General features: G+C 44.8%; 1 protein-coding gene across 6 annotated transcripts in view; it reads right to left on the reverse strand.

Annotated features, from left to right (window-relative positions):
• Positions 1–12,184, reverse strand: part of L1CAM (L1 cell adhesion molecule) — a 284,550-nt gene that overhangs the window by 255,651 nt on the left and 16,715 nt on the right. The window lies entirely within an intron of this gene.

Raw genomic sequence — 12,184 nt, forward strand, 5'->3', positions numbered from 1 at the left:
ATAATGGAAATACAAGTATCTACTAAAACATAAGATCAGCTAAGGAGGGGTTTGCCAAAATTAGAAAAGCATGGCTGCTTTCTTTGAGAAACAATGCACTAATTTCGAAGGTACAAAGCCCACCCTATGGGGGCTACATTTTTCCTTAATGGCAGATATCTGAGGAAAGAAGCAATACACTGTTGGAGTCCAATCCTTAATGTATTAGAAGTTGTCAGAAGTGTCTGACTGTGGCTTACTCCTCTCTCCCCATTCAGAACACATGTACACTCTGGCAAACTGAGCATGCATGTGTGTGGAGGTACTGATGTCCATGCACCCAACATAATGAAAAGTTACCAGGAGAAGTGGAAAAGAAACCTGATATATTGTGTCCACACTCAACTTCCCCTTCCTTACTGCTAGGAAGGAGATTGATTCTGGGGAAGCCATATAGACAGTAAATATAGCGGGGTCTTCACAATTCGTGGTTATTTGGTCTGCAGACCCCCGGATACAAGGTGCATTCCTGACTAGGAGCCATGAGAACAGACAGGACCCACACAGGACTAAACTGGCAACAAAGTTTACAAATAATGAGCAGCTCTGCTTACATTATAGGGTACATTAATGTATCAAGTGCCTAGAACAGAGCAGACACCTGACACCAGAGATTGTGGAGGGCAGAGCGATCGCCCCTCTGGCCAAAATATACAGTAGTTAAGGATGACTTGTCTCTTGCCATAAATCTATATCTTTTTTTTATCTGGTGTAATTGCCGCTTTTCTCCTGAATCTGGAGAGGTTTTTCAATTGTTCCTGAGCCTCTCCTTTCCTTGTTTATAAATCCAGTCTTTTTAGTCAAGGGGGCGTGGTCTTTCACTCCTCTACGCTGGTCTCTTCTTGAGGACCACACCCATTTGGGTAAAAATACTAGATTTATATACAGGGAAAATGAGCATGAAAAGAGAGACACAGGAACAAAAGAAAAACTCTCCAAGGTCAGGGAAAGCAGGAAAAAATGACATTTATGGCAAATGGCAGGTGGAATATGAGCAATAACAATATCATCAGGGCCATTCCAGAATCCTTCAGGGTCAATGCTGTGAGCTCAGGGGGGTTGTCATGGGTGTCATGTGGGTAAGTCAAGAGAGACCTGACCCAATTTTTACTCTAAAGCAGCGGGTTTCAATTTTAAGCTTCTGTAGCAATCTTCCATCATTCATTGAATTAATAATTGATGAGATGTGTTTACATACATAAGTAATGTGTGCATGGTGGGGTGCGATCAGCTGACTGCGCCCGCTCACGTGACCGTATGTGCTCAATGTGTGTGTGCTCTTTACATAAATGTGTGTGCTCACATGCGTGTATCACAAGGACATTGTTCATGATCACCTGGCAGCTCCAAAATGGCTACCATGAACAGGTTTGGCACTAACCCAGGGATTGCCCTGAACTTTACCCTTTAACTCCTGTACATGGATCAGGACTTACAAAGGAGTTCCCTTGGCTAGGGCCACGGAGTCAACTGTTGTTTAGTGGTGCAAGATGGCAAGAAAAATAGTCAGATGGCAGGGACAGGAGGTACAAAATTGTCAGGTAGGAGAAATGTCAGTAAACTAGCCGATGTCAGAGAACAGGATAACTCAGGGTGAAAGAACAGATGCACAGAGCACTGGCAAAACCAGGTAGCAAAAACATTGACTGGCAGTGGGAACTGACTCTCAGGTGTTTATGTAGGGAGCAGCCCCCACTCAGTGCTGACAGCAGGAAGATACACAAAACTAACAGCATTAGCCCCATAGCTGGTCAAAGCCTCAAATCCCAAGAACGCCCACTCTGCGTCAGTGTAGTGGAGACAGGCACCGGCACGGATGTCACAGCAGTCTTACACAATTGTGTGCACTCACATGATTGTGCCTGTTCGAATAATGGTACATGGTAGATTAGGTTTTACACGTTGCGGCAGTAGTGTGTGTGTTTTTGGCACAGTTTTCCAAAATGACAGCAAAAACACTGTCATTAGGGGCTCAGTCACACATCCATGTTTCACGTAGTGTGCTTTTTATCAGATATCACAGATGATAGCCTACGGTCTCCCAAAAAGGTTGGGACATGTCCAAGTTTCGCTGGACCAAACTCATACATTTCATGGTCTGAACGGACAGAACACAGATGCCATATATGCTTCCTCTGAGTGGCATCCATTACAAACTGCAAACCTATAAATTTGGCCTTAGGAAAACCGAGCCAATGAATGCACCACCAAAACCACGATGCGTGAGCCCTCCTCTATCGATGAGTAGATGTACATCTAGTTATCTTCCCCATATAGTAGAATTTGATTGCCTTTATTTTCGCTATCAGGATATTGCAGGCAGGGGGATCTCAACTTTGCAAATCTTATTTCAATTATTATAAAGATTCTAAATATTTAGAAAAGAAACAAACATTTTCCTAATTGGGAACTGTAGGCAAAAACAAATCTGCCGTTGGTCAAAGTCCTCCTGATGCTTCCATTACAAACTGCTCCCGCAGCCTCACCAGAGAGCGAAGTGTTCTCAGGCAAGAAAGTGACTCCCGGACTCACCGGACTTCCGAAATAATTAAAGATGGAATTAAATTAACTCTTTAAAAGACAGAGGCAAGCATGTATAACATGGGCGCAGCCTAAAATTTTCCAAATTAAATTAGCTGTCCCCTGGCCTTGACATCTGTAATAATGGAACAATGGATGTGTTTGGTGAGAATCTGGAGAAAACCAAGGTTTTTTACCCTCAAGCAAGGCAGGACTGCTCTAAGGGCGGGGTAACAAGATGCCTAAAACAGTGGCAAAATAGATTATAATGGTAGCGATCAACCAGTAACGTGGGTACTACTGTGAAGGTTAAGGATGTAAATGATGGTGGCCATCATATATGAACCAAGTCTGGTCACATCAGGAGAATCAAAATCTTATATAATGCTCTGTTTTGCACACTCAGATCTGCTACATCAATAATATTACCACTATGTAGATGAAAATGTGCTTATTGTAATAAATTCTACTGTGTATCACCGGGACCGTCCATTGTGGTGGACGTAATCAATTAAAGGAAATCTTTTCAGCATTTTTTTCACAGCTGCTTAAAATCTTCCAGCGATCAGCTGTGACCTTGTGTGAAGTTCGGAGTGGGAATGGGCGGAGTTGGTCATCAAGCGTTTTTTTTTCCTGCAGCACCTCCAGAGGGGAAAAGGAGTATTACACAATTCTCACTGAAATCAGTGCTCTGGCTATGCAATGAACAGATGTGCTGGGTGCTCCTCTCCCTGGCTGATAGCTGGGAGTTCCTCCTAAAGTGACTGAAATCTGATTTTCTGACCCAGACAACCCCTTTAACTAACTAAGATATAATGGTTTAATATTATTCATATTTCCGATATATCAATGAGATCATGATAGATCATTTTCTATTTTATGTGCAATTGCCATTTAAAATGTCACATAAAAGGCATATCGTATATGGACATGGCAATAATTGGATAATGTCTTGTCCAGCAAACATAATGACGGGCAGGAACTTCCATTATGAAAAAATGAGCCGCTTTATAGACGTTCTGACAAATGCGATGGGTAAATGACATTGACAGAAAAGGCGCGGAGGTCACAGATAAAAGCAATCTTATGTTTTCTGCTATAAAGTAAAATATATAAAAGCCAATGTATCTTATCCAAAAGCATTGCCAGAAATGAGTGCTATAGTAGCTGTAATACTACGTACAGGTAATAAAGTAAATGAAGAATGACGGCGGATGGAATATTCAGGATCCATCCAAGGATTTACTATAGGTTTATTCATACAGAGTACGCTAAGGTAACGAGCATAATGGGAGACAATGGGAAATCCAAGCATTTTTCCAGGAGATCCTTCAAGGAGGTCTAGGGGGCAGTAAAAATATTCAACTGGATAGGAAAAGTGTTGAACTGAAGGAGAACAGCATGGGGAAGACCCCTGGAAGCATCTCTGACTCCCAGATCACTGCTGAGAACAATGGTGTCAGTTTACTCCACTTTAAGGAGTGACAATAAAACATTCAAAATCAACGAGTTATTAGATTTCACAGGGAAAAAAATTGTTAAGAAACATTTTTTCCTATATAATGACTTGTATATAAGGTAACATTTAAAAAGGATGCTAAAAAATGATCATTTAAGTAAACCAAAACTGAATTGTTTATTAAAAAATTGGAAATTTCAGTTACATTTAGTAAAGAACCAAGAACTGCCAAAATGTGGTTGAAAAGTGACCCAGATACACTCTGTAATAGACATATGGTAAGGCCTCATACACATTCTGTTCAAATTGTCATGTAATTGTAAGGAGGTGACAGAAGCCAACATGTGCCTCTCCCTCTCCTGATCGCGTTGGCATTGCATATATGGTGTTCCATTGAGTTTTATGCACATTATTATATTTGCTTGATATGTTATTATACTGTGATATACTTTACATTTAGTTAGCATAGGGATAGAATAGAAAGGTAGCAATAGAATAGGACAAAGTTGGGAATAGATTAGTGGGGCACAATAGAGGTAGGAAATGAGAGTGCCAGAATAAGCTTAGTTTGAATAAGGAGTTTTCCAGGTGGGGAAGAGTTACAGATGGGTGTAGTACGGAAGAGTGTGCTATAGTGTGAGACTTCCTGTTTAGGGAGCAATAGTGATGCAGCAGTGAGACAGAGCAGATGGATAGCCATGGGGGTGACATTTGCTGAGGCAATAATGGACCCAGGCTGGGCAGCGTGCGAGTGGTCACCATCTAATCAAGTAACCATTCCAAAGAGGATCCAGGGCCTACGGCCGGGACTAGGCAGAGTTGAGAGCTCCTTTAACCTTTTCCCATTGAAACCGGACAGGAGGAATGGGAGGAAGTTGGTGGACTTAGGGGCCTGGACATCGCAGAAGAGAAAGACGTGTTTGCGAGACAGAGATTGTCGGAAGAGACAAGGATGCAAGTGTCTTCAGGATGTAAGTTGTCAGAGAAGGCAGAGAAAGCTCAAGGAATGCCAATCTATGTGAACTGTGCTATGTCTGTATCAAGAACACTGTTTTCAAGTAAAGTTGAACTGTTGAGTATGGACATGGAGTCTGGAGTCATTTGTGTGCACCGTGAATCTGGAGCTGAGATGGCGGAATGAGAAAGAACCCTGGAATCTAATGTGAGTGTTCTATTTGGTATCTATCACACACAACAGATGGGAGTTTGTGTTTCCTTTGTGGGGGGCCAGCATGTGGGGACGCAACAGCTCCTCACCACGACTACCAGTCTGGCCTCCTCACATAGTGGTACTCCTAGATTCATGAAGGCTATGCACTAAGTGCAAAGCCTGCCAAAAATTACAAGCAGGGTCATCCAATACCCTTGAAGGCACCAACTGTAGTGCCTCATTCAAATATTGAGAGCAAAGTATAGTTGTGGTACTCCTACCCTCATAAAAGTTCTGCACATTGGAAAGCCTGCCAAAAATTACAGGCAGGGTCATCCATACACCTGTCAGTTTTGACCCCTCCCCAGCGGCACTAAAAACCCATTTACTCACCAGCATAACATCTCCAAGGCATAGAGGGACAGTTCATGCCAGCTGTCAAGCTTTAAAAACATTTCCCTCTTTGTCAAAAATGCCCGGTCATCAGGCCCTGAACGATAGGATGGTGACATGAAATTGATCCAAGCCTTTCACAGTGTACCCCTGCCTCTGCTGGGAATTTTTGCAACATATTTCCCACAATGACTTTTGGCTATTGCACCATTTTAGCGGACCTCTCCACCTGAGGAGATTAAACGTTCTCCTTGTAGCCTGGGTCAAGAAGGATGAACAACCATTACTCTTTTTTGGCAAAGATGAATGTACGGCATGAACTGAACAAAGCCAAGCAGTTTTTAAAAGTTTGAAACCATTGTAGTTTCGCACAAATCCATAAAAAAAGTTGGAAGGTTTTTTTGGGAGTTTTATATACCACCGTAATGTAACAACAACTGTGTATACTGTATGGATGAACAATTGCATCTATAAAATTTTTGGGAAGGGTTTTTTGAAGTTTTATATACCACCTTACTGTAACAAGAACTACGTTAAACTGTATGGATGAATATAGGATATTTTAGAGTTTTATTTACCAACATAATGTAACAAGAACCGTGTAAACTGTATGGATGACTAACTGAATCAATAACCAAATTGTGAACTTTTTTAAGTTTTATATAACACCACAATGCAACAGAAACCATGTTAAACTGCATGGATGAATAATTGAATCCATAAAAATCTTGGGAAGGGTTTTTTGGAGTTTTATATACTACTGAAATTTAATACACTGCTCAAAAAAGGGGACACTTAAACAACAGAATATAACTCCAAGTAAATCAAACTTCTGTGAAATCAAACTATCCACTTAGGAAGCAACACTGATTGACAATCAATTTTACATGCTGTTGTGCAAGTGGAATAGACAACAGATGGAAATTATTGCAATTATCAAGACACCCTCAATAAAGGAGTGGTTCTGCAGGTGGGGACCACAGACCGCATCTCAGTACGAATGCTTTCTGGCTGATGTTTTGGTCACTTTTAAATGTTGGCTGTGCTTTCACACTCGTGGTAGCATGAGTCAGACTCTACAACCCACACAAGTGGCTCAGGCAGTGCAGCTCATCCAGGATGGCACATCAATGTGAGCTATGGCAAGAAGGTTTGCTGTGTCTGTCAGCGTAGTGTCCAGAGGCTGAAGGCACTACCAGGAGCCAGGCCAGTACACCAGGAGACGAGGAGGGGGCTGTAGGAGGGCAACAACCCAGCAACAGGACCACTACCTCTGCCTTTGTGCAAGGAGGAACAGGAGGAGCACTGCCAGAGCCCTGCAATATGACCTCCAGCAGGCCACAAATGTGCATTTGTCTGCACAAGCCATTAGAAACCGACTCCATGAGGATGGTCTGAGTGCCCAACGTCCACAGATGGGGGTTGTGCTCACAGTCCAATGCCACCCCACACCATTACTGACCCACTGCCAAACTGGTCATTCTGAAGGATGTTGCAGGCAGCAGATTACTCTCCATGGCGTCTCCAGACTCTGTCACGTCTGTCACATGTGCTCAGTGTGAATCTGCTTTCATCTGTGAAGAGCACAGGGCGCCAGTGGCGAATTTGCCAATTCTGGTGTTCTGTGGCAAATGCCAAGCGTCCTGCATGGTGTTGGGCTGTGAACACAACCTCCATCTGTGGACGTCGGGCACTCAGACCATCCTCATGGAGTCAGTTTCTAACCATTGGCCTGCTGGAGGTTATTTTGCAGGGCTCTGGCAGTGCTCCTCCTGTTCCTCCTTGCACAAATGCTGAGGTAGTGGTCCTGCTGCTGGGTTGTTGCCCTCCTATGGCCCCCTCCATGTCCCCTGGTGTACTGGCCTGTCTCCTGGTAGCGCCTCCAGCCTCTGGAGACTACGCTGACAGACACAGCAAACCTTCTTGCCACTGCTCGCATTGATGTGCCATCCTGGATGAGCTGCACTATCTGAGCCACTTGTGTGGGTTGTAGAGTCTGACTCATGCTACCACAAGTGTAAAAGCACAACCAACATTCAAAAGTGACCAAAACATCAGCCAGAAAGCATTGGTACTGAGATGTGGTCTGGGGTCCCCACCTGCAGAACCACTCCTTTATTGAGGATGTCTTGATAATTGCCAATACTTTCCATCTGTTGTCTATTCCATTTGCACAACAGCATGTGAAATTGATTGTCAATCAGTGTTGCTTCCTAAGTGGACAGTTTGATTTCACAGAAGTTTGATTTGTCAGGAACACCGCACTGTGCTTGCTCACTGAGCCAGTGCGCGTGTCCTGAGTGTCAGCGCCGGCGTGCAGCCTCCGCTGAGCAGTGACTCACCCGCAATGTAGGGGTACCGGGGTCAGGTACAGCCAGAAAGTACCGATGCACAGGACCTGTGGATGCTGAAGTTTACGAAGCCAGCATAGGACCTATGGTCATGTGAATGGTCATGTGACTGCAGGGGGGCGGGGCTTAGCGTCCTGCACACAGAGAAGGAAGAGAACTCAGAGTCCAAGCAAAGCAGAGGTTATGCACAGTACAGACCAGCGAGGTACAGGAGAGATAAACAGATGGGAGGTCAGACAAAGCCAAAGGTCATACACAGGATCACAGTACAGTACCAGGGAGGAGACAGAGCGGATAATCAGGGCCAAGCAGAGATCAAAAACAAACAGACATATAAGGTACCAGGCAGAATCCAAAGCGATATCCATGGAACAGACCGAGTCATACACAGAGAATCAAGTAACCAGAACACAGCACTAACACACTCAGGGGTCACCACACAATGCCAAGGGCGAAAGTATAGCTGACAGGGATGGGAGCGTCCTGAGGCTATAAGAAGCCTCCCCCAGAACCAGGGAGAGGCCACAATCATAGCCCCAGGTGTGCAGGTAAGCCTGCACCGGGATCACAACCTTTAACCCCAGAAATGCCAGTCATCAGCACTGGTTCCAAACATTAACCCCACGTGTGCGAGTCAAACCCGCACTGAGATCATGACATGATTTACTTGGAGTTATATTCCGTTGTTTAAGTGTTCCCTTTATTTTTTTGAGCAGTGTACAAAGCACATAATGCTGTCTGGATGAGCAATTGAATCCAGACAAATTTTTAATTGCTTTTTGGGACTATTATATACCACCCTAATATCACAGAAAACACATAATACTCTATGGATGACTAATTAAATCCAGACAAATTTTTCAATGCTTTTTTCGAGTGTTATATAACACAGAAAAGTACGTCAAATATACTATATGCTGGGCAGAGATTTCAGTTTCAAATTCGAGTGCCCAGATGATCGATTAACACCGAGCACATTCGATCACCCCTAACCCGGAAACCCTAGATTTGCCCCCATACAGCGTTGGACTGGATCACCTTGGGATCACCAGAGAAGATCATTTTTGGGGCCCACTATGTAGCTACATAGAAATAAATACAAGTCCACCAATTGTGTGGTAAAACATGCTAATATCAGGGTATAATATAAGGTGCTTAATTATGTAGCAGGGGTTGGGGTAGCCACCTCATAGAATATAAAGTAGCCCCCTCATAGAATATAATGTAGCCACCTCATAGTATATAATGTAGCCCTCTCATAGAATAGAATGTAGCCTCCCTCATAAAATATAATGCAGCCCTCTCACAGAATAATGTAGCCCCCCTCACAGAATATAATCCAGCCCCCTCTCATAAAATATATTGCAGCACCCTCATAGAATATAATGCAGCCTACCTCATAGAATAGAATGCAGCACCCCACAAAATATAATGCAACCCCCTCATAAGGTATAATGCAGTCCCCTCAATAGAATATAATGTAGCACCCTCACAGGCTGTAATGCAGCCCCCCTCATATAGTATAATGCAGCCCCACCACTTAATATAATGTAGCCTCCTCAAAGTATAATGCAGCCCCCCATAGAGTATACTGTAGCCCCTTAGTAGGGCATAATGCTGCCCCCCTCATATAGCATGATGTAGCTCCCCCAGAATATAATGTAGTCTCCTGAGAGAATAATGCAGCCCCCCACAGAAAATAATTTAGCCCCCTCATTTAGCCCCTCTCCACCGCCATCATTGTTCTCCTGCTCCACCCCCATCATTGTCCTCATCACCACCTCCATCATTGTTCTCCCCCCACCACCCCTATCATTGCTCTTTCCACCAACTCCATCATTGCTTTCTCCCCCACAACCCCCATGATTACCCATTCCACCACCTTAATCATTGCTGTTATGAGTGGGTAACCGAGGAGGAAGGCAGGAACAGGCTAAGCCACCAAAAAACCACAGAGGTTGGTAACTAAGCGGATTGCAGACCCCCGATCCTGTTCACACAACTAGCAGTAGCCGTGGAGCGTGCCTACGATGCCCTAGACGCCTCGGCACAGCCGGAGAGCTAACTAAGCCTAAAGCAAGAAAGGTGAAATCTAAACAGCCCCGGAGCAGACCCCAAAAGGAATAGATAGCCCCCAATCATATATTGTCGGTGAGACAAGATGAAACACAAACGCAGGCAGAAAAATAGACTGAGCAAACGATGGGGCCCAAACTGACTAGACAGGATAGGAAAGGAAAGACACTGTTTGCAATCATGCAAAAACCCTGAAAAATCCAACACGTCTGATGTACAAAAAACACTGAAGTCACACGACTTTGCCCCCTCTATATCAGCACTCCAGTATGAATTGGAAGCAAAGCAAAAGAGACCAATATAACAGGGGACTGAACAAACTGACACAGGCTGTAACATATGGAGCAAATGAACCACTTAGCTGAACTATACAGGATCAGGGCAGGACACATCAGACCTCTGAATGCACAGGAAAGCAATCACCAGCTGGGATTACAAGAAGTCTGCAGACTTAAATACTCCAATCAGTAACCCCAGATCTCCAATCGCCATCATCATCATCAGGTGGCAGAGCTCTGTCAATCTGGCCAGCTCCACTACCTCCAGTAACCACCGGAGTGAGCAGGGTGAGCTTCGGCTCAGAAGTCTGAGCCAGGGAATTCACAACAGAATTCACAACACATTGCCTTCTCCTTCACCACCACCATCATTGTCCTTTCCACCACAATCATCACTGAAATCTCCCCCACCACCCCATAATTGCCAATTCCACCACCTCCATCATTGCCTCCCGCCACCACCACAATCATTGTCCTTTGCACCACTCCCTCATCTTTTGTACAACCCAATCCATGCTCTCTCCATCACCCACATCATTGCCAATCTCCATTACACACACAGCGCCACACACACAGCACCGCACCACTCTCTCACACACACACAAAGCACCGCATCACTCTCTCACACACACACAAAGCATTGCACCACATACACACGCACACAGGCAGACACACACAGCACCACTCAAATCTCCACAAGTTCTCCGCAGCCGCAGCACATCCCGGCAGCATCTTCCTGCCCGGCAGCTTTCTGTCTGAAACAGCTGTGTGCTGAATGATGATGTAATCCAGCTGAGCTATGTCATACAGGAAGGTGGACGTCATCGGATCCCTGCAGCTCTGCTGCCAAGCTGCAGGGATCGCTCCCTGCTCACCGATTGCCCTCAGGGGCCCTGCAGGAGCTCACCTCTGGGGCCCTGATGGAGTCGCACTGACTTTACATGCGGGCAGTGTTAGCCTCAGCCTGCGGCTAACACTGTCCACTATTAAAGTGAAATGGTGGTCGCTCTTCTCCGCACCCCTGGGGGCATGGGGAAGCATGAATATTCATTTCTCTTTAGCAGCGGGGACAGGCTCCTGTCTCCAGCTGCTGCTCCGCTGGCACAGGGCCGGCCCCCTTGATTCAGGGGCCCCATAGCTGCTGGGTGTGCCACTATTAGCAACACACCACTGGCTGGGGGCCCCTGGAGCAGTGGGGGCCCTAGGCAGGTGCTGGTCAGTATGCAAGCAGGTGTCAGTGTCTGGGCCCACCGGAGAATCCTCTGGTTCTCTGGTGGGCCAGTACGACCCTTCCCCCAAACATCATCCCCACAGTCCCTATTCCCTACTCTACATTTGATTTGGCAAAACTACTGTGTATTTAGTCCTGCCAGTAAAGGTTCTTTTAATAGATAGATAGAGATATTTTGCTACTACAGTAATTAAGATGTTTTCATAATCTCAGTTTTAAAGGAAAACCTGTTTTATGTGGTCAAAAGTAGAATTTACACGTGGTTTTGCTGTTCTTCTGCCCAGTAATCAATAAGAGCATAGCGCAGCGTTTCCTACACGACTCCTGTTGCTTAGCAACGCAGTGTCGCGCTTACCTGGAGTAACGCCATTGATTGATTCATGCTGTCGTTATACAATGGGGACATGATTGAATTTATACTAAGGCATTTAAAAGCCACTTCTCAAATTTTCTTACTTCACTTTCCTCACTCCCTTCACCTCTTATGTCATTTAGAAACTGCAAATGATCAGGGTATAATGGATCCCAATGCCAGGGTAATGCACACGAGCTTTCATGGAGACTCGGCCAACCTTTTATTTTAGGCCATAAAAACTTTGGTGTCTGCAAAAAGGATGTATCCAACTCTATTTTTTGTCAGACAGATAGACACCCCAGAATTATATATAGAAGAATCGGTCAGCACTT

This window comes from Dendrobates tinctorius, unplaced genomic scaffold (genome assembly GCF_039654945.1).
Source record: "Dendrobates tinctorius isolate UK_male_01 unplaced genomic scaffold, ASM3965494v1 ptg000120l, whole genome shotgun sequence".
Taxonomy (NCBI): Eukaryota; Metazoa; Chordata; class Amphibia; order Anura; family Dendrobatidae; genus Dendrobates; species Dendrobates tinctorius.